The sequence below is a fragment of the Balaenoptera musculus genome, chromosome 12 (assembly GCF_009873245.2).
Source record: "Balaenoptera musculus isolate JJ_BM4_2016_0621 chromosome 12, mBalMus1.pri.v3, whole genome shotgun sequence".
Lineage (NCBI taxonomy): Eukaryota > Metazoa > Chordata > Mammalia > Artiodactyla > Balaenopteridae > Balaenoptera > Balaenoptera musculus.
In genome coordinates, this window is record NC_045796.1 from 1,059,022 (window position 1) to 1,081,335 (window position 22,314).

A 22,314-nucleotide genomic window follows, 5' to 3' on the forward strand; every position below is an offset into this window, starting at 1 on the left:
AGAATGTAACCTTATCATCTTTCTGATCATCATAAGTATGTAATAAACTAATACAAAAATAGAAAATCCTTGTTGACTATTGAATGTGTTATCTCTGAAGTTACTTAATTGTAAAAGAAAATGTGAAAGAAAAGGATAAGGTTTGACAAAAGTATTGTTGGAAATTCTTAACGTCCATGGAATTTTGATCACTACAGGATGACAGCAATGCTGTTCAGGTTTGTGTGAGAATAGCTCTGATTAGTCTGGTTGAGATGGGTGGGCTGAGAGAATTTTTTGGATTCAGAAAACATTTCTAATTAAACACAAACCATTTGAAAAGTAATTTCAGTAGTCTTGCCAGGCATTTTTCTGCTTAGTTTTAGAAGCATGGTAATTCTAAGGAAAATTTGATCCATATGTTTGGATAACTTAAATTTGTGGCATTGGATGACTATTTTAAACATTATTTAATGTGTAAGAGGCTTTATTCCCTAAACCGAGAAGCCACACTGTTCCATCCACACATCTGCCAAATGAATCTGAATTTCCCAGATTCCGGTTTTCGTTGGCTTTAGGAGGCTTTCAACGTGGCTGCGGAGGGAGAACAACTTCCAGCCTGGTTGGCTCCTTACGTTGCATCTACACAGCGAGCCCTGCATGGACAGGGGTCCCTGCCCGGTGGGTTTAAGGTGAGGTGGCCATGGTGTTTCCAAGGCCATCCTCCCTCTGCTTGGCTGGAGCTCCTTTCCAGCCTGCGTGTCACCTTGCTTGCGTGTCACCTTTGGTCAATAAAAGAGTTCAGATTGAAGGTCCAGGTTCAAAGCTATTCTAATATCACTCTTCTCCAGCCGGGCTCAAGGGGCCCCGCTGTTGGGCCAGAGCCGGCTGGTAGAGCCTGGGTGTGAGCACTTGGCTGGGAGGAGAGGGATAGCCCGGCCTCACTTAGGTGCCGGGGAGTGGCTGTAACCCTCTCCAGGACAGTCCTGCTTCTTGGGCCAGCGTCCAGGCCTCTCACCGGGCCCGGCTGAGAGGTGGCGGCTCCCTGTGGGGTGGGCCCTGCCAGCGCCTCCACCACGCAGCTCCATGGCACCAGGCCCCTCTTTGCTGTGGCTGCTCACTCACCCTCTGGCTCCCACCGTCAGCAGACGTCCTACATCTTCGTGCTGAGGCCTCTCACCTGGCAGCCGGCCTCTGGGTGCTGCTTGCAAAGTGTTCTGGGCTGTGATCTTGCCCGTGAACAGGGGCCAACGTCACCTGATTTTCCCCAGGAAAGGAGACAGTTCAGACTGCTGTCCTTCCCCTGCATCGCAGCTCAGAAGAATTGGGTGTGTGAGGCCGGCCTCAACCCACACGGGGCACCAAGGCTGTGACCCCACTTCTGGGCCTCGGCTCCACGCCCAGCAGCCTTGGGGGTCCCTGCTCATTTCTACTGGGTCCTACCAGCCTGCCACAACAGCAGCAGTGTGAGGTCCTTCTGGACACACTTGCATTTTCATTATTGTGGTTTATCCAGTGGTCCTCATAAAAGTGCTCATCTCTACTTTTTGCAACATAGGCAGCTGTTGTGTGAATACTGTTTGTGTTGTCCTTTTCCCTCAGATGAGGAAGGCATTTCCTGGTCTCACTGACAGAGGGGATGAAACACAGGCATTTTCCAGGCAGCCTGTCATCACTCCCCTAAAAAAATCTAAGATTGCAGATGGTGAAAGTGGGGAGATGGACCACAGCACAGCAAGGGAAAGTGTGCTGAAAGCTCTGTTTTGTCCTGAGTGATAGTCTCTCTTGTTTTCTGTTTTCTGTTTTCTGTGATGTCTCTTTTCCACTGTGGTCCTGAAGCGAATCTATGTAGGACAGTTGTGGTTATCTTTTGTTTTTGTTTTGTTTTGCTAGAAGCTTTCTTCTATTTTAGAAGAAAATCCAGTCCATTTTGATTCTCAAGAAAGATTTGGGAGAACGTATTTTACTCATCACCAAGTAGATGGTGTTTAAATTGCAGGCTGGATGAGACCCCTGGGCGGGTTCAGAGGGACAAGGGCGCAGGCAATGACGGAGCTAAAAGTCCTTGAAAAAGGAAAATGAGCCTTTAGAAAAACTGGGGAAACAAATGAACAAAACGCCAACCAGATAAGTAGAAGGAGAGCCACACAGATAAGCAGAAGGAAAGAAGGAAAGTAGAAGGTGGGGCGCCAAATGCCAAGGGGCAGGGGGTCCCGAAAAACAAAGAGGCCAGCAGTGGGACGCATCCCACTGACATGGGCACCGGGGATGTAGAAATACGGAGAAAAATGGATGTTGACAGGAGCTACCTCCGGGTAGTTGTGGGGAGAAGTGGGGTTGAGGCCTGAGGCGTCATCAGGGAGCAAGGGGCACAGCTGGGTGAGCAGGTGCCCACGTCGCAGACGGGAACTCGGTTGGGGGTCAGATGGCGACGTGGGAGCTGGATGCTGAGAAGGGGCCTCTGTGATTGCACTTGGCTCTAGAGGAGGTGAGGAGGGTCGCAGCACGCAGAGCAGAGGGGGGTGAAAACCGTAGACCTGCAGGGCAGAGAGCAGCCTGCTGCTGTGAGGGTGGGGACGGGCCTGGAAGGTGCGAATGAGGTCATGGAGACTCGGTGAGCACGCTGGGGCCTGGTGCTCATGGTCTCCGCCGTGCTGTGCATTTTCCCCAGAAGTGCCGGTTTGCTCAGATGCAGGCAAAAAAGAAAGTGAATAGTTGGGTTCACCTAGGGGTGGATTTTCTCCAAATGGGTGAGAGGAAAGGCAGGGGAAACCTTATTTAGGGCATTGGAAGGAGGGGTAGGACCTCGATTTTAAGCTGGATGGTAACTGGCGAGAACCCGGCATGGGTGTGATGGTGAATTTTAGGGCCCACTTGGCTGGGCCATGGTGTCCAGTGTGTGGCCAAGCCCACATCTAGGGGTAGCTGTGAAGATACTGTTATATGAGATTGGCATTTAAATCGGCCCACTTTGAGTCAAGCAGATGACCCTGCACAATGTGGGTGGGCCTCTCCGAGAAGCTGAAGACGCTAAACGAAAAGTCTGAGATCCGCCAAAGAAGGAGGGACCCTGCCTCCAGATGGTGAAGGGAAACCTTGCCTGAGTTTCCAGGACTCAGGACTTGAGCACGATACGTCTCTGGGTCTTTAGTCCATAGGTCTTCCCCGGAGATTTCAGACCTGCCAACCCTCACAGTCTTGTGACCCAATTCCTTAAAATAAATCTCTCTGGATAGACTGATAGATGGATAGATGGATAGATAGATAGATAGATGATAGATAGATAGATTGATAATAGATAGATGATAGATAAATAGATGATAGATAGATTGATAATAGATAGATGGATAGACAGATGATAGGTGGATAGACAGGTAGATGATAGATGGATAGACAGGTAGGTAGGTAGATAGATACATAGATAGATAGATAGATGATAGATAGATAGATTGATAATAGATAGATGATAGATAAATAGATGATAGATAGATTGATAATAGATAGATGATAGATGGATAGACAGATGATAGGTGGATAGACAGGTAGATGATAGATGGATAGACAGGTAGGTAGGTAGATAGATACATAGATAGATAGATGATAGATGGATAGACAGATGATAGGTGGATAGACAGGTAGATGATAGATGGATAGACAGATAGATAGATACATAGATAGACAGACAGATAGATAGATAGATGATAGATGGCTAGATCAATCTCCTATTGGTTCTGCTTCTCTGGAGAGCCCTCACTATACAGCTCGTCCATGGTGAGCATTCTTAGGAGCCAATGAAACCGGAGCCGTCAGACAGTTCGGGAGGAAGGAGGGAAGTTGTGACCAGTTAGCCAACTCTTCAGCTCGTGACCACACAGGTGAAACTTTGGGTGACCCCAAGGACCACGCGTGTCTGGAAGAGGAGAGGCTGAGGGCTGCCGGGGGCTGGCAGGCCGGCTGAGCTGAGGCGAGCGGGCTTGGGCTGCCTGTCCCTGTGGACACTGATTTATCCAGGAAGGGGGCAGAGGTTGTGGCCGAGAGGGCGGCGGTGAGCAGACAGCAGTGGCTCTGATGAGCAGGTGAGGGCAGCCGGGAGGCTCCGGGTGCAGCGGCCAAGGCTCCCATGGGGACCGTCTTCTTGTTGGCACACAGGGGGCCAGATGGGAAGAGGGAAGCGAGGCATGTTTGACAGAAGAGCAGCGCAGGGGCTCACGATCAGGCCAGTGACGTGTGAAGGTTAGTGAAGCACCGTCAGGAAGCCTGTGACTCACCTACAGACACAGACTCGGGAACGTGCCACATCATGGGATTCGCTCAAGTTACTGCCGCGAGAGTGAGTGACAGAGTCAGCAGAATTAAAACCAGGTTTGTTTAACGGAAAAAAGAGTGAGAAGAAAGTCCTAATTGTAAAAAGTGGGGACATCGGTGAGAAGTGACAGCAGGAAAGAGGGAGGTTAAGAACATCTTACAATTATATCTTTGTTGTTATCTAACATGATATGAAAAAAATAATCTTTTTTTTTTTAATTTAAAAGGTGGGGATGCATTGATAGTATGCGTTTTGAATATATGAAAAGATGTTTTAATGTCATAGTGAGACTTCCTTTTCTGAAGTGTTTTTCTAATAAATGCTATCAGTGAAAAATAAGGAAAAAGAAAAAAAGCAGTTTTGATTCGAAGTGCCTTGCGTCTCCCCAAAGACAATATTAAAATGCCCTAAGCTCTCTTCATACATTTATCTTTGGTTTTTGGTGAGGAAGGATCTGACAACAGGGACAGTTTGATGTTGATTTAATGAAAAGAACAATCACTCGCTCTCTCTGCGCTGGAATGTGGGCTGTGATCAGAGCAGAAACTTTTTAGTAACATTAACTGCCTGTTCAGATTTTCCTCACCAGAAATCCAAGTCATTCCTTTTACAACAAAACAATCATAGTAGAATGCATTCTCCGGGATTTGGAGAGAAAAGAAAGTCCAGAGGCGGAATTTGGTATAAATCCCGAAGCTGGGCTGATCACCATGACTCGTCCACATCGGAATGTCACGGCCTGGGCTGGCCGAGCTTCCTTGGCGGGAGGCGTGGTTGTTTATGCCAGGCTGGAGAAGTCACTTGAACTCATGTCCTTCGATTGAGCATTTTTTTATAAGACCTGCATAAATCATTTCCGTAAAATTGGCATCCTGGGCATGGAGACAGTCTGTTTTCCTGGGAATTTTTATGTGCAGGGTACTTCTCTTTCTTAGTTGAGAGAGATTCTGCTTTTAATTCCCTTGGCCCCCTTCCCCTGTGCAAAATCTGTGTTCTCCTAAACACTCTGGTTTTTAAGAGTGTTTAGGAGTGTGGTTATCTTTTAGACCAATATTTCCTCCTGTGATTAATTAATTGGAAGAGTGAGAAAGTAAATAAGTAAAGTGAAAAGAAGACGTCTTACTCATTTTGTCTCCCGCTGATTCCTCCCATCTTTGTCAAGTCAAATTTAACCACCTTCTTCTAGAAATTCTTCTTGTAAATATCTTCATGGTCTTCAGGAGGCAAATATCTCTTAGGAGCCCACAAAAATACTAAAAAGAATTAAAAATATAAAAATAATTTTAAAACTGGACATCATCAAAATTAAGGACATCTATTCATCAGGTGACAGCATTAAGAAAGTGAAAACATGGGAGCCCTTCATTTGTATCCACAGTAAAGAACCCCTACAACTCAATCAGCAAAAAACAAGCCAATTTAAAATCTGAGAGTTGATTGCAGAGGGATTTCACAGAAGAGGATCCCCAAAGCCTCTGAGCACGAGGAGGTGGTCAAGATCACTAGTTATTGAGAAGATGTGAATTAAGCCCACAACGAAGGAGAACTCACACTCACCAGAGTGTCTGAGACCGAGGAGACTGAAAATTCTGCTTCCTGGCAGGGATGTGGCAGCACCTCCCACCCTTCACTGTGGCAATAGAAAGTGGTTCAACCTTCACTGGGAACATTCTTCAGCCATAATTACTAAATTTACAATATGCCCATCCTATGATCCCACAATTGCATTCCTAAGTATGACTATGAGAAATGAGTAAACGGGTCCACAAAAGACACGCACGAGAATGTTCATAGCGGCTTTCTTCATAACAGACTCAGACTGGTGACAACCCGATGCCCGTAACTGAGGGGATGGATGGATACGTGGTGCGTAGTCAGGCAGAGAAAAGTGCAGTGTGGCTGTAGCCACAGCCAGGGGGTGACCCCCACCGGCCGATACCATGTTGTGTGGAAGAAGCAGGTTCATTCACGGACAGAGCGTGTGATCCCCACTCTGGGAGGCCCACGTCAGAGGCCAGGAGCCAGACGGCGCCGAGCCCCAGAGGGAAGACCCATGTGCAGTATGTGTGGCCAAGTGTGACCAAGGGCACACAGGCGTCCTGGGACTCAGTGATAGAAGCTGAGTGAATAAATAAACAAAGGGTTTTTGTGTGCATACAACACGTCAGATGATGAAACTCTAAGCCAGCGGTCCCCAACCTTTTTGGCACCAGGGATCAGTTTCATGGGAGACAATTTTTCCACGGACGGGGTCGGGGCGAGGGGGATGGTTCAGGCTGTAACACGAGCGATGGGAGGTTTGGTTCAGGCGGTAACGCGAGCCATGGGGAGCGATGGGGAGCGGCAGATGACGCTTAGCTCGCTTGTCTGCTGCTCACCTCCTGCCGTGCGGCCTGGGGGTTGGGCCCCTGCTCTAAGCGCTTCCGAGGGGTTGCTTCATTTAATCCACACAAAAACCATGGTTAGTCATTACACTGCTCCGTGCCTGTTTCCTCACCCGTTAGAGGGGTCATGGCGTATCTGCCATGGGGCTACTATCGTGGTCTTTCATGTTTCCTCTTTTGTCAATATCCTGCTCATGTTTTTATTTTCCCTCCATTTTTCTATTGGAGTGTTCACTTTTCTTTTTTATTTGTAAAAGCCCTTTGCATATGACGGGTGCTGGTCCTCTGTCTTGTATGTGTTTTGTGTCTATTCTTTAACACGTGTGAGCCTGGACGATGCTTTGCAGTGTCTCTGAAACTGCTTTGGCAAAGCTCACCGGGTCTCCTAATTGCCGAATCCAGTGGATCCTTCAGACTCTAACTTAACTCCCTGTAACTTTGGCCCCGTTACTTCTCCTTCTGCCTTTAAACATCTTCCTGCCTTGTCTGACAGTACAGGACTCTCAGTATCCCTGCTGCCTTCCTGTTTCTCACTCTCTTTTACGGACTCCTTTTCCTCAAATCGAGCATCCTTTCTAGGTTTTTCAAAATTCCCAAGAATGACATTCCACGGTGCAAGGGCATGGAGGACACAAGTCACAGATCCCAGGGATGGTGGCCTGGACATCTGGGGGAGACAGAGGCAGTGTCCAGGGAAGGAGGGAGCATCAACGGCTGGCTCTAACCCACACCCTGTCGACAGCAAGGCACCCCAGGGCCGGACCTCATGGAGCGGGAGGGGAGGTTGCAGCTCCGGCTTCCCCAGAGGCCATCGTGGGCACTCAGGCCAGGCTGTGCCCCTCCTGGCGGTGGGAGGGAGCCCCGTGACTGTCCTTGAGTGTGGCCAGGCCTCTCAGGATTCTTCAGGGGTCTCACGGCTCATCATCTGGGGAGCTGAGGAGTAGCGTTCTTCCTTCCCTTCAGGACACAGCAGGTCCCTGAGTCCGGATTCTGGACCTTCAAACCCCATGGACCTAAGGCACTGCCATTGGCCTCCTCCTCCTGGTTGGGCTGTGCTATGGGTGCAGGATTCCAGCTGGGCCTCCTGACTGCATCCTCTGCTCTGTCCTGGCACAGTGGCGGGCGGAGTCCTCACAGGCTGAGGGGCTTGGGGCACAGATTCTCATCAGACACTTCATCCTCTGAGACCCAGCTCCAAAGGGCATCAGGGCTCCACCCCACACCTGCCCCAACACTCGTGTGTGGAGACCTGAGTGGCCAGGCGCTAAGGTCCGGGGGCTCCTGGGAATCAAGGGCTCTTCAGGGCATCTGTCCCTGTGTCTGCTGCCCCATGATGGGCACAGGCCCGTCCCCACACCTGCCTTCTCTGGGCAGCTGGGTCACGGGGCTGGTCTCGGCCATGGCCTCATCTCCCCCGGGGCTCCATCGCCTCCAGCGCAGTGACCCTGGCCCTTGCTCTGCCTGGTGCACTTGATGCATCCTGTCTGCTGGGAGACACCAACCCCTCCTCCTGACCCATCCGGTCTCCTGCCCGAGACCTTCCCCAGGAACCCGGCTCCCTCTTTGTGCCTCCTGTTGACCCACGAGGACTGGTTGAACCGTCTGTGTCCCTCTCTCTCCCCTGTCTCAGCAGGTGTTCCGCGTGGGTCTTCCCTGCTTTGCTACTGGCCCCCCAGCCAAGCAAGCAAATGGAGCGCCCACCCTAGTCCTGAACCCAGGCCACCCACTAGAGCAGAAATAGAGAGGGGGAAGGGTCCCAGAGAGGGGGGAGGGTCCCAGAGAGGGGGAGGGTCCCAGAGAGGAGGGAGGGTCCCAGAGAGGGGGGAGGGTCCCAGAGAGGGGGAGGGTCCCAGAGAGGGGGGAGGGTCCCAGAGAGGGGGAGGGTCCCAGAGAGGGGGGAGGGTCCCAGAGAGGGGGGAGGGTCCCAGAGAGGGGGAGGGTCCCAGAGAGGGGGGAGGGTCCCAGAGAGGGGGGAGGGTCCCAGAGAGGGGGAGGGTCCCAGAGAGGGGGAGGGTCCCAGAGAGGGGGGAGGGTCCCAGAGAGGGGGAGGGTCCCAGAGAGGGGGGAGGGTCCCAGAGAGGGGGGAGGGTCTAAGGGAGCAGCAGGCTGGTGACTCCTCCGTGTGGGGACACCTCTTCCCCCCAGTTTAAAGGGGTGGCTAGAAATAGCCTTGACCACTTTAGAGGGCTGTGAGGACCTTTCCACTGTTTGTCTTTTTCGAGTGGAGAGAGACCAGGAAGGCATAGGAGGAAAGCGTCTGCTGAGGCCCAGGTAAAGCTCGTAGACACGGAAAGCCCACGTGTCCAGCAGGAGGCAGCAGGGCTGGTTCTCGGACCGGGGCTCAGGGCTGGGGGCGCCGGCTGGTCCAAGCCTGGGGGCTGGCGCAGGCGGTGGAGCTGAGGAAGGGCACTGACCAGCCCATGCTTCATTCAATCAACGTTTTCCTTCTTAGTCTTTACAGAGAGGAGCCTCCTTTTTGTCAGCGCTGGGCCTGGGCTGAGCCTTAGGTGAGGCCCTGCTTCCTCCGTGGCCTCCTCTTACCCCAAAGGCACCTGGACAGACGCAGGGTCAGGCACCAACAGCTCAGCTCCTCAGATCCATGTGCGGGCGAGAAAGGACCACAGGTTACAAGGGGATCCCAACCCTAGGAACCCGGGCTGCGGGGGGCCAGCCCCTCCATCCCAGCGCCTGGACTTACCTGCTGTCCAGTCCGGGCCCTTGAGGTCAGAGGAGGCCCAGTTCACAGAGGTGGAGAGGTGATCACCTCGGCCTGGGGACCCAGGACCTCTGCTCCTTCCTGAGCCCAGGACAGGATGTGAATGGCTGGGCAGGGCCGACAGCAGAGACAGAGATGGGCATCCAGGTGAGACGGGGCGTGGGGAGTGTTAAATCACCAGTATCGGCTCCCACCCCACTACCCCGCATTCATGCGTGAGCAGGGCCCACGCGTCTGCACTGGTTAAATGATCCCTGGTTGATTCAAGGCACGGACTAAGTGGAACTGGAGGCCGAGAGGGATCCTGGTAAAATTCACTTGAAAGGACAGAGGATTGTCTACAGAGAGAGCTTATGAAGGACAGGCCGCTTAGCCGCGAGTGTGGACAGTCAGGGTCCCACCGGCTGCAGCCCTGAGATATCACAGCAGGTCTTTGTGAACAGTTACAGGAGACAAGGAAGGAACATTATCATAGATGCTATCTGATTTGACTAAATTCACATTTTTTCCTACATTGACCTTTACTTAGTAACCAAAGAATACAGTTTTCCCTCTTGTATTGCATTAATTAGCAGGGTGCTAGACAGGGACTTGATGGGTTAGGTCTCAGCTTCCTCAGCAACATTAATTCAGTTTGCAGCAGATTGTTTAGCTGTGGGGCTGTGAGTCCTAAATCCTGGTTTCTCACTGGTTTGTCCCTGTTGACTGTGGACCGTTCCCCAACGCCGGGCTGCAGGCTTAGACCCCAGCTCTCAGAGCGAGAGACTCCCAGGAGACACTCGGCCGAAACCCGTCACAGGCTAGGTGTGCCCCAAACACTTCCCCCGAGAGGAGGTGGGACGGATGTGCCTTGGGGTCAGTCCTGGGTAGGGGGTCCCACCCTCGGGGAGCAGCTTGTGGGGTGTGGAGTCACACCTAACGCTTCACATGGTAAACGTGTGTGTGTGTGTGTGTGTGGGAGCAGAGGCAGAGAGAGAAAAAGAGAGACAGAGAGATAGAGACAGAGAGAGAGAGAAATGGAGACAGAGAGAGACAGAGACACAGAGAGACAGAGACAGAGAGAGAGAGAGGGAGGGAGAGAGAAGTAGGCGATTTCCAGGAGAATCTCCCCCTCCCCGTCCCTCTCCTTCTAGAAATCTTCACAGAAACTCAGAAGCCAGTTCACTTGTCAGACCTCATTTCACAGGACAGCGTCTAACGGGCCCCGTTTGATCGTCTCCCTGTTCTGTGCGTCCGCCGTCGTCAGCAGGTGTCGTTGGAACCTCCAGCTGCGTGAGGCTGGATGGGTGGTGGGCGCTCAGATTGCGGATCCTGTCCTCTGTGCTCCAGGAAGCGACCATCCACTTGGGTGGACGACTTTGTGGTCACTAAACTGTAAGTAGAGGTTTCCCCAGGCCCAGCGTCCGGGGGATGGGTGTGAGGGGCCCCGGCAGGCGTCCACCCCACAGAGGGCCCGGCTGGGAGACGCCGGGGCAGGACCTGGTGGGGACGCGACCTGCACGAAGGCCGCCTGCCGGCTCCGCTGGGACAGCGACCTCCACAGGCCTACCAGCGCCTCTCAGCCGCGACAGCAGCTCCTAGTGAGTATCCCGGCCCCTGCGGTGCTCCTGGGGACGCTGCCGTTACCTTGGCTCCAGCATCCCCAGGGCTCCCGGGGTCTGATCGGCCTGCCTTTTTTTTGGATGCTGTGAGCTGCCTCATAGCTTTCCAAAACATTCCATGTCTGGTTTGCCGTCGGCAGAGAAAACGCGAGTGAATGAGAGCGTGGAGACAGGAGGCCAGCGGTCAGGGCCTTGGGGGTCGCGGGCTGGCGCTGCAGCCAGTGTCCTGAAACGCCCTCACGTGACGTCCGGCTGGGATGGGCCAGGGCTGCCACCCACTGCTCTTCCGCAAGCCCGCGGCCGGGCCACCTGTGTCTGCGGCGGAACGGAAGGCGGTGTCCCAGCCGCGGGGCAGAGAAGCCCGGGCTGCGGGCGGCAGGGGCTCTGGGAGGGCCTGGCGTGGCGTCCTGTCCCGGCTGCAGCATGTCATCCGGTTAGCTGAGTGGGGCCGGTTGTCCCCAGAGCGTGGTCCCCGGGCTGGCGGCATCAGCATCTCCGGGGCTTGTCAGAGACACGGGCCCCGCACTGCGTTAGAAGGTGGGGACTTGGTCTGCTCAAGGAGACCCTGAGGCCTCGCATCTGCTCAAGGCTGAGAACCACCGGGGGAGGCGACTCTCCCAGGTTTCGGGGTCGAGAGGAACCTGCAGGTCCCTTTTCTGCCGAGAAGTGACCAGAGAGGAAGAGTGTCCTCCCCGGGACTTGAGACTTGAAGTCGTGAGCCGATAACGTAATTCCTGGTACGTTACGTGTGGTCACTCAGGAAGCAGGAGGAGCCGGAACAACTCAAGCCTGAATCGCAGCATCACGTGTCCTGCCGCCCTGCGTCCGGGGGAGCCCGTGAGGCGTCCCCCGAGGGCCCGGGCTCTGCACACCTCAGCTCCCGCCGTGCCTCCCCCGCCTCTGCGTGTGGGCTTACCGGTTCCCTCACACTGTGAAGTTGAGTCCTACTGTTTCAGCTTCCATAGTCCATTTCTAAATAACTCGAATTTCTTGGTAACGGTAGTTTCAAATTCTGTCTGGGGAGATGTACTATCCGGAACACTTCCCTTAAGGATGCTAAAGAGTAATTAATTAAAAAACTTAAGTGTTTTGTTAGCCCTTGTGGCATTTACCATTCTGTAAGACTGATAGTGTTTCCCACCGACATCGTAATTTATTCAGAGCAAAGGTGGGATTTGGATACAGTTTTGGGAGAACAGGAAGCAGGGTCGAGCGTCACTGCTCTGCACCAGTGTTGACTGGATTTGGGTGTGTCTGGGATGTTCTGTGTTGGAGAAGTCATTGTGAGATGTCCTGCCTCTTTAGGGAGAGACTGAGGACAGTACTTTCTGGTGATAACAGAGTATGGGAGTGTCTGGGGTGCTTCCTGCTGAAAGATCTTGACACAGGGTAACATCCTGCACACAGATCTGTCATGGGCTTGGGGGGTGACAGTGAATGGGGTGGAGATGGGGTTCCCTCCACCTGTCAGGTTCAAGTCCAAGGCCATGCCTTCTCCAAGCCCTTCCCCTCTTCCTGGCATGAGCCCCTCCGTCCCTCCTACCCTCGGCTTCCCTGGCTCATTTCTGAGATCCTCATTTTAGCACCTGAGGCTGGTTTGTTTTCTAGTTCTCTGGGTGGGAAGGTGGTTGTCTCCTGGGCTGGGTTGTGGGAACCTTCAGAGCCCAGTTTTTCCCTCTGCACGTCCCTGGCTTCTAACTTCATCAAGCATATAACAAAAGCTCCCTAAATTCTACTAAAGCGATGGGATTTCTCAAAGATGAAGGTGACTGGTGAGTAAGGGGTTGATCTCATTATAAATAATCCATGGGCATGTTTGACCCCTTGGTACCTTGGATAGATTCTAAGATGTTGCGTCTAATGCTTAGCACTGTGAAATCTCAGAAAACTGTACATTGTGTCAGCGTAATTTTAAAGAGCTTTTACCTTAATTGTTGAAAAGCAGGGTACTTCTCCCAAATTCAGGCCTGGTCATTCTCTGGCCTGGAGGCTGGCGCTCTGTCTGCTCTGACCCCGGCTTCCTTATTCTGTCTCCACACCAGCCATTTGCTCAGGGGACGCGAGACTGTTCTCCATCTCTGGAAGCCTTTCAGGATCATCCCCTTACCGTGCCCTTGATCTTTCTGTCCCCTTTTCCTGGTTTGCGCCTTGTGTTTGCTTGTTTGTTTTTCCGTTTTCAAGGCCCAGCTCAAAGCCAGTGTTTTCCTCGTGGCTTTGGGCGGGAGTGAGCGCTCTTCCCTGGACCCATGCACTCGTCCTCTGTGGCTTGTGCCTGCACCCTGGCACCATTCACGCGCTCTGCTGGCCTGCGTCTCCCGTTAGATGTTTCTCATTCTTGGAAGAGAAAACCAGGCGTTGGGACGGCATCCTGAACGATGAGAAGCATCAGATTCCCCTTGGAAACGAGAAGGAACTGGCAGTGTTGACCTTGTTAGAACAAACAACAACAACAAAACCAGACGATGCGGAGTGAGGCTTAAAGCGGGGAGGATGGGTAAGCGACAAGCAAGAAGTCGAGAGGAGAGGGTGTCTAGGTTTTTAGCTGCAGTTTCCGCAGACCGTCGTGGTGCGAGGAGCAGCGCCTTGTGTTTCAACAGCCCCTCTGAATTTTCGAAGTATTTCACGTTAGCTGTCAGATTTTACCCTCAAATACAAGGACAGGCACGCGGAGGCCTCCCGTGATGGATGAGGACACCCGGGGGAGAAGTGTGGATGCTGTCTGTGGTCATGTGGCTGGTCGCTGACGGTCTTGGGGCAGAAGTGGACTTCGTGGTGGCCTGTCAGGGGCTGCAAACTGGGGCCCTCGAACCACAGACACTTATTCCTCAGGGTTCTGGAGGTGGAAGTGCCAGACCCGGGCGGGGGCAGGGCTGGCGTCTCCGGAGGACTCTCCTGGGCTCGCAGACGGCCACCCTCTCCTGCATCCTCGTGCAGTCTGTGTGCGCAGGCTGCCCTGGTGCCTCTCGGTGTCCAACTGCCTCTTCTTACAAGGATGCCAGGAGGATTGGATTAGAGCCACCCTGATGGCCTCATTTCAGCCAAATCTTTAAAGTCTGCTCTCCAAACACGGTCGACCTGGGCGCTGGGCTCGGGGCGTGGACTTGTGAGCTTGAGGGCCACACGACCCGGCACCAAGCAGGCCTCCCGACCCCGTTCGGCGGGGTTCCCAGAGCTCTTCCCCGCACCAGGATGCCCCCGTGGGGGCTTTCTCGTCAGCCTTTGACTGAGCACTTACTGTGCTTCTGTGGGGCCAGGACTGGCCTCAATGCCGAGCCGCACAGCGGCTCCCAGTCCCAGGGGTTCACGGGTCAGAGGGAGGTCATGAGGGGCTTGTGGTTTATACGGTGACCAGGTTACATTCTGCGCCGTGCGCCCCTAGCGCTCTTCTCCCCAGCGCTGGGGCCCCGGATGGATGCCTGCTGAGTGAAGCAAGCCTCTCCACACACACACACACACACACACACACACACACACACAAACACACACACCCTCAGGCTCTGTGAGGTCCTGCCCACCTGCACTAAGCTCACCTGGGTCGGGCAGCCGCATCTCCGGAATCGAGGACCAGAAGGGTGAAGTGGCACAGCCGCAGGGGCCGGCCCTCCCTGGAGGCGTCCTGTGCCCGTGGCCCCGGGGACGGGCTCGGGCTGTAACTTCTGCGAGTCACTGCGGCCTCCCCGAGCCAGAGCACCCTTCACATCTGAGAGAACGGGGGACCTGGAGCCCGTCTGCGTTCACGTCTCTTTATTCCTCTAGATCCGTGGGAAGTCAGCCCTCCACCGGGCTGGAGCGAGTGGGGTGTGTCTGCCGCTACGTGGATGAGCACAGTTTACAATAGGGGGACCTGTCTCAGGACGCAGGCTGTGACGATGCTGGGCAATTGTGTGGCTTTTGCAGAAAAGATTTCCCCGGGGGTCTATTTCCTCAAAGCAAACCAACAAACGATCTCCATCTCTGGCGTGAGGAAACTCTGTCTTACTAACTACGGAAGTCCACGCAGGCAGATAGACGGGGTGAGGACGTCGGTGCTGTCCTGTGGGGCGTGAGAGACTGTGATGAGGAGAGACAGGGTGTGACACGGCCTGGCTGCCACATGGCCCGGTGTGCTGTCACGTGCTGTGACACTTATAGTACCTGCTACTTCAGACCACTGGATTCAACATTCGTTTCTGCCCTTCAGAGGGTTGGATTTCCAGAAGCCATTTTTTGCATCCTCATAACTATGTGTTAGGTACAGAATTTGTGGTGCACAAGGGAAAGGCATCTGCTCTGTGGAAAATCCATTCTGACTTGACTTGTGCCCTGTCCCACACCCCACCTGCAATTCCTCCTTGGCTCCCTTCCTAGTGATTACTAGGTTCCCTAGTAGGTAAAAATAGTGAAAAGAACTTAGCAGTTTCAAAACCCTATAAAGAAACCACCCCAGAGGCGAGAGGGCAAGATGCCCAAGACACAGAGTGGGCTTTCGTGTTGCCCTCTTTGTTTGAATTCCAGGTCAGAACTTTGCCCAAGCTTCATGGAAAGATTAATAATGTGGCATCCATCAAAGACAATTTTCCTACAGCAAAGGGATTTTCATTTTAAAAGGATCCATTTCCACTGAAGCTAGCATTTACTGGCGTTTAAGTTTTGCTCCTTATAGCTGTGGAACCTGGGAACATCTGACCACGCTGTATTTATTTAAGCAGTTTGAAATGTGCCCACATAGCCGAGATCTCCTGAAGGAAAATATCGTTTTGTGATTTTGAATCTAGGGTGATTCGGCTGTAAGATGCTCAGATTTCCACAGTGGGCCTAACTGATTCCATTCTTTGTGCTGTCATAGTTCTTATTAGTTGCCAGTAACACGTAACCTTGATTACGTTTATCGTTGTGAAAGACTGTATTTCTTACATCATGCATCACTAAACTCTGACTTTCTTAGCCAGTCCTTGAAAAACTGCCTTCGACTTCTACAGCCTAATCAGCCCCTTATTTCCTTCCACTGGGTGCACAAAACTATGTATTTGTCCAAAAATTTAGTTTTTACAGACTGCAATGACTCAAGAGTTAACATTTGCTTACCCAACCGACAGCCATTTTATTTCACTTCGGGGAGTATAAGGTCAGTCTTCAGATTCCCCCTCAAAGAACTGAATGATCTGGTCTGTGGTTTACTTTTAATAAATCAGGTCTGGGGACTCACTGCTCCTCCACGGAGGGACTGGGTAACGTGTGGTAGGTATATAATACTGCCAATTGCTCTGGCAGTAATGGCAATATGAATAAATTTGCCTTATTACTTTATAACCAATTATTGAGATTTCATTTAATATTTTAAAACCCGTCATTTGTAATCATGGCATTTTACATTTTCAAGTGTATTAATGATGAGAAATAATTTTTCAATAATCATCACATATATGGGAGGGGAGTCTGGGGGAGACTGGACACATGTATATGTATGGCTGAGTCACTTTGCTGTGCACCTGAGACTATCACAACACTGTTAATCGGCTCTACTCCAGCATAAAATGAAAAGTTAAAAAAAATTGATCATCACGTATAACATTCTAACAACTTAGAATTTTCTTTTACTTTTTGTTTTTGCTATAATTTTGCCTTATATTTGGTTGAGGAAATCATCTGAAATGCAAGTGCTGTGCTAACCTCTTCATCCCGTCCCCTAACTCTTTCAGAACCAAACAGTGGCCAGGTACAAGCTAGTTCTTCTGACCCCTTTTCACCCATCTCTCCCATCTGCACCACCTGCCTCTGATAACCACCAGTCTATTCTCTGCATCTGTATCTGAGCCTTTTTTTTTAGATTCCACATGTAAGTGAAATCCTATAGTATTTGTCTTTGTCTGTCTGACGTACTTCACTTGGTATGATCATCTCCAGGTCCATCCATGTTGTTACGAATGGCAAGATTTCCTTCTTTTTTATGGCTGAGTAATATTCCATTGTATATACGGACCACATCTTTTTTTATACATATATGTTTATTTAATGAATGAATGAATGAATTTTTTTTTACAGTAGGTCCTTGTTGGTTATCTATTTTAAATATAGCAGTGTGTACCTGTCAATCTCAAACTCCCAGTCTATTCCTCCCCTCCACCCTTCCCCCCTGGTAACCATAAGTTCATTCTCTAAATCTGTTAGTCTGTTTCTGTTTTGTAAATAAGTTCATTTGTATCATATTTTTAAGATTCTGCATATAAACGATATCATATGATATTTGTCTTTCTCTGTCTGACTTACTTCACTTAGTATGGTGATCTCCAGGTTCATCCATGTTGCTGCAAATAGCATATTTCATTCTTTTTTATGGCTGAGTAATATTCCATTGTATATATGTACCACATCTTCTTTATCCATTCATCTGCTGATGGACATTTAGGTTGCTTCCATGTCTTGGCTATTGTGCATAGTGCTGCATGAACATTAGGGGAGCATGTATCCTTTCAAACCATGTTTTTCTCTGGATATATGCCCAGGAGTGGGATTGCAGGATCATATGGTAACTCTATTTTCAGTTTTTTGAGGAACCTCCATTACTGTTCTCTATAGTGGCCGCACCAATTTACATTCCCACCAGCAGTGTAGGAGGGTTCCCTTTTCTCCACACCCTCTCCAGAATTTATTATTTGTAGACTTTTTGATGATGGCTGTTCTGACTGGTGTGAGGTTTGGAACTCTATGGGCTTCCATGAGCTTGGTGTAGTATGAAGACTCTTGGGAAATTTATGATGGAAACAAGAAAGTAATGATCAAGGAGACTATTAACTGAATTCTAACATTGTGAGCATCTCCAAATAGTTGGAAAAAAGAGCATAGCACGTTTTGACACCATGGAGAACTGCTATGGTAGAAATTGGCAAGGTGCTTACCAAGCTATTTCCAATTTCTGAGCACACAGAAGAACTATATTTCTCAGCCTCCCTGCAGTGAAATTGGGACGATGAGAAATATGTCCAATGGTATGTGGGTGGGAGCAATATTTGCCAATTCCAGGCCTGGCAGTAAATGCCCCACACAGTCTTTCTACTTCTCTCTGCCCCATGCACAGAAGAAAGAAAAGAATTCAGAGATGGTGGAACCATATGATAGAAGGGTCAACATTCCAGAGTCGCCACTTGGTGTAGAACTCAGGTGAGTTACCAGTCACCCAATCCAGGGTCAGCGAAGTATGACCTGTGAGTAAAGTTTCCCAACCCCCACCTAGTCAACTGTGATGCAAGGGAGAAACAAACCTTTATGTTACTAAACCACTAAGATATAACATAGATAACTATAAGATATAGTCGCACCTTATCCCGCCTACCATTAAGTACCCTGGCTTATACCACTCTCAGTGCTCAGAGTTTTCTCATATATATATATATATATATATGAGAAACTGTATATATACAGAGCTATATATATATATACAGTTGACCCTTGCACAACACGGTTTGAACTGCGCGGGTCCATTTATACATGGGTTTTTCGATGGTAGGTACAAATACGTGATATGTTTGGTTGGATTTGCGGATGCAGAACCATGGATAGGGAGGAACCATGTATACAGAGGGCCGACTATACGTTATACTGTTATGTGCAGGTTTTAGACTGCACAGAGGCGCCCCAAGGCTCCTGTGTTGTTCAAGGGTCAACTGTGTGTGTGTATATAAAGATATATATATGTATATATTCTCCATATATGAATGCTTATTCAAATATATCTTATTAATGTGATATAGTTGAGAGGTAAACATAGTACATAGTAATGCAAATTCTGAGATATCAATTTTATTTTTAAAATACGTGTAAATTTATCACTTTTGTGAAATTTGAGGTCATTTTGTCTACACCTCTTGTTTTACAAATTAAGAGACTAGAAATGTGGGCTGATGAAGCTATTAAATTATGGTAAGTTTCATCACCATTAGTGAGAGCAACCGTGGTTCAGCTTTCTGGAAAGTGCACAGAACATGCCAGCTCCTACTCTGTGACTCAGCCTTCATGACCCTGATCCACATCCCAGAGCAGGTCTACAGGGGACATGAACAAGGGCACTCACAGAGGCATGTTTGTGGAAGTGCCTAGAATTCATCCTTAGGGGAATGGTTTCGATGATGCTTTTAATGGATAACTACTTACAGACGTATAGAAAACATAATTGGGGTGGGTTTTCAAGTAGGGGGGACATGGGAGAAGGTATCAAAGAGGATGGAAGAAAAAAAAGGAAAGATATTATTTCACTAAGATCAGAGACAGTAATTCACATAGTAAAATTTCCAAATTATTTTCAAGTAGAGAGTTTATTTTACTAAACATGTTGAATTAATTTAAATGTTGTTGGTCACTATGCTGCTGAAGAGAATTATTAAAACACATAGAGATATTGGCTTTAACAGTTTTTACTGAACATTTCCTTTGCCATTTTAAAAATGATTATTTACTTAATAATTGCTCCCTTGATTTTTGACCCAAACTTGCTTCATTGTGTGCCTATCACAGAGCCCTACATATACTAAGTGCTCAAAGATTGATCATTATTGTATTTTTCCACTGTGAATGTAGGTAATGGATGATTTCATAAAGATACTTTTGACATTTCTTTTAAATATAATGTTTGTATCAATTTTGTATTTTACTCTGTCTGGATTCCAGCCCTTGCCTCTCAGTTTTGATTATGTTTTATTTCTAGGATCCTTTATTTATTTATTTTCCCACTTTTCTTAGTTTCAGTCCTTCCTTTGGCTCACTTTGTGGCTTTACGAAATGACGTGGTGTCAAGAAGCAGACGCTCAGCAGAGAACCCACGTGTGGTCTCTGGACAGTGTGCGTTTGAATTAAGCCCTCAAGTCTGCTACTGACAGTACAGCAAACAGCAAAATCAGTTCAGTATTTACTGCTAACATTGCATCTGGTACAAATCACTCTAACTCTCCAAGGTATGATGTTGTCTGTCAATTGCTGCTTTGGTAGTTTTGTGAGGATTTTATGTAGTTTTGTTAGTTCTGAAAATTTGCATTTATTTTTTTAACCACATTCATTTTTAATGACCTAAGTTCTTGTCTCTAAACTAAGAATGTGTCAACTCTTCCTGCTGTTCTGACCTACACATCAGCACCCTAGTCTTGTAACACCCCGTGCCTGAGGCTTGGGTGATCAAAAGTAGAAGATGCCATGGTGTTGAAAAGATATTACAAGGAGGTCTTATATTTGAGACAGAGCAGTGACTCTACCATTTTTTTCTGATGTATGCCAAAACGGAATCTTTGTCTTCAGTGGGTTATTGGTGAACACAGATGGTATATGGCAGGTGCCTGGTCTAAAAAATTATACTTGATGTGGATTCTAAGCCTTCCATACTGGCTTATCTTCTTATCTTGTTCATACTTTCCTGCTTAGAATGGCATGGATGGAGTGTTTGTCCTTTTGTATTTAAAATTGTTTTCCTATTTTTGTGATCTCTGGCAACATAAATCTCCAGAATTAAATCTTGGCTCTATTAGTCAGCTGTAATTAACTTACTTGCTGTCAAGACACACAATAGCTCAGAATTCCTCAATGGTTTCTGACTTTACCTTTTCTCAAGATGAGTGATACTAGGGACCAAATGCCTCTTTCTACACAGAAGCAGAGTAAGGCTCTTCATGAAATCCACAACCCCGGGCACACGAGAGTGGAAATAATGTCTGAGAGCCTCTTCACCATGAGACCAGCTGGAGTCCTGGCTCTAGCACCAAAACTGTTGTATTTGATTACTTAAGACAGAGGATTCGGGGAAATTGGCAGAGCAGAAAGTACCTGGTAGATGAAATCTGTGATGAGGAACCCTCAATAAGACTATCGACAGATTTCTCATCAGAAACTTTGAGGCCAGAAGACTGGGCTGACCTGGTCAAGGTGCTAAAAGAAAAAACTGTCAACCAAGAATCCTGTATCCAGCCAAACTTTCCTTCAAAAGTGAGGGAGAAATTAAGACATCCCCAGATAAACAAAAGCTAGGGAGTTTGTGACCACTGTTTGCCCTGCAAGAAGTGTTCATGTGAGTCCCCTGCAAGATGAAATGAAAGGAAACTAGACCGTAATTCAAAATTGTGTGGAGAAATAAAGGTAAATACACAGGCAGTTATAAAGGCTTGTATTATTGTAACAACAGCTTATAACTGTACTTTTTGTTTTCTACATGGTTTAAGGGACTAATACACTTAAAGAAAAACCCAATTATTCGTATAATTGGTATATTTTGGTCACATATTCCAAAAATCTATTGCAAAATGTCTTAAGCAAAATAGGGACTAAATTGGTTCACATACCTAAAAACCATCAGAGCACTGTTGCCCCGGATCCAGCACTGTGGCTGGATCGAGACATCACTGGAGGGGCTGGGGACACAGCAGTCAACAAAATGGGAAAAGTTTGTGCATATTTTATAGAAAGAAAATGGAAGAAACATGTAACCTTGTTGACAGTTTATAGTTAGTTTTTAGAATTTAGATTAGGGGTTATATTTTCCTATAAATTTTGATCTATTAATGCAATGTGGCTACAAAATAAAATTCAAAAGGCCAATAGTCAATTGTTATTTAGTTTGATATCTCTTTCCATTACATTGAAGAAGAAAACCAAAGGAACTGATTTGGGGAGTAGTTAGGTAACTGGATTAGATGCTATTCCTTGCATTTTACTCGGGGTTATTTCATTACAAGAAAAAGAAACACACTCTCTTAGCTATTTTAAGAAAAATAAGATTTTGCATAAAGATCCAGAAGTCTATCACGGATACTCAGAACAGGAACCCTGCAGAACCTCAGAATGGCTCTCGCTGCGTGTGGTGAAGGATGAGCTCTAGGAGCTGGGAAGCTGTCTGAACAAGGCGGGCCCTCTGTTCCCTCCGTCCTGCCCTGCAGTGTCTCTCATTTCTCCTGCACGTGAGCCTCAAAGAATTACCTGAGTCTTCACGACCTCCCAGCCCGATGTAGCCACCCATGGCCATAGCTGTCAATTGTGACAGCCTGGGCCAGTGGCACAGCCCCAGGCGAGTCTGCTGTGGCAGGCGGTGCAGCAGGTGGGGAGCTGTGTCCCACCCTCCGCAGGGCTGGGGGTGGGGGATGGGCAGGCAGACCCTCCAGGTGTGCCTGCACCCTGGGCACTGACCTACTCTGCTTCCCTTAGGAGGTAATATTTGTTCACTGATGCTTATTTCTATCAACTAGATGGGGTAATGCAGAGTTTTCGATGATATTTATTCATATGCTCATTTTATTTTTCAACAATATTTGAGTGCCTACGATTTTTTTAGGCACTGTGCCAGGTGCAGGGATACACTGGTGGGTGAAAAATGGTGTT

At 49.0% G+C, this 22,314-nt stretch overlaps 1 pseudogene; it reads left to right on the forward strand.

The window, feature by feature from the left end:
- The first annotated feature begins 9,520 nt into the window (after window positions 1-9,520).
- The window catches only part of LOC118905430, a 90,561-nt pseudogene continuing 77,767 nt past the window's right edge, over window positions 9,521-22,314 (forward strand).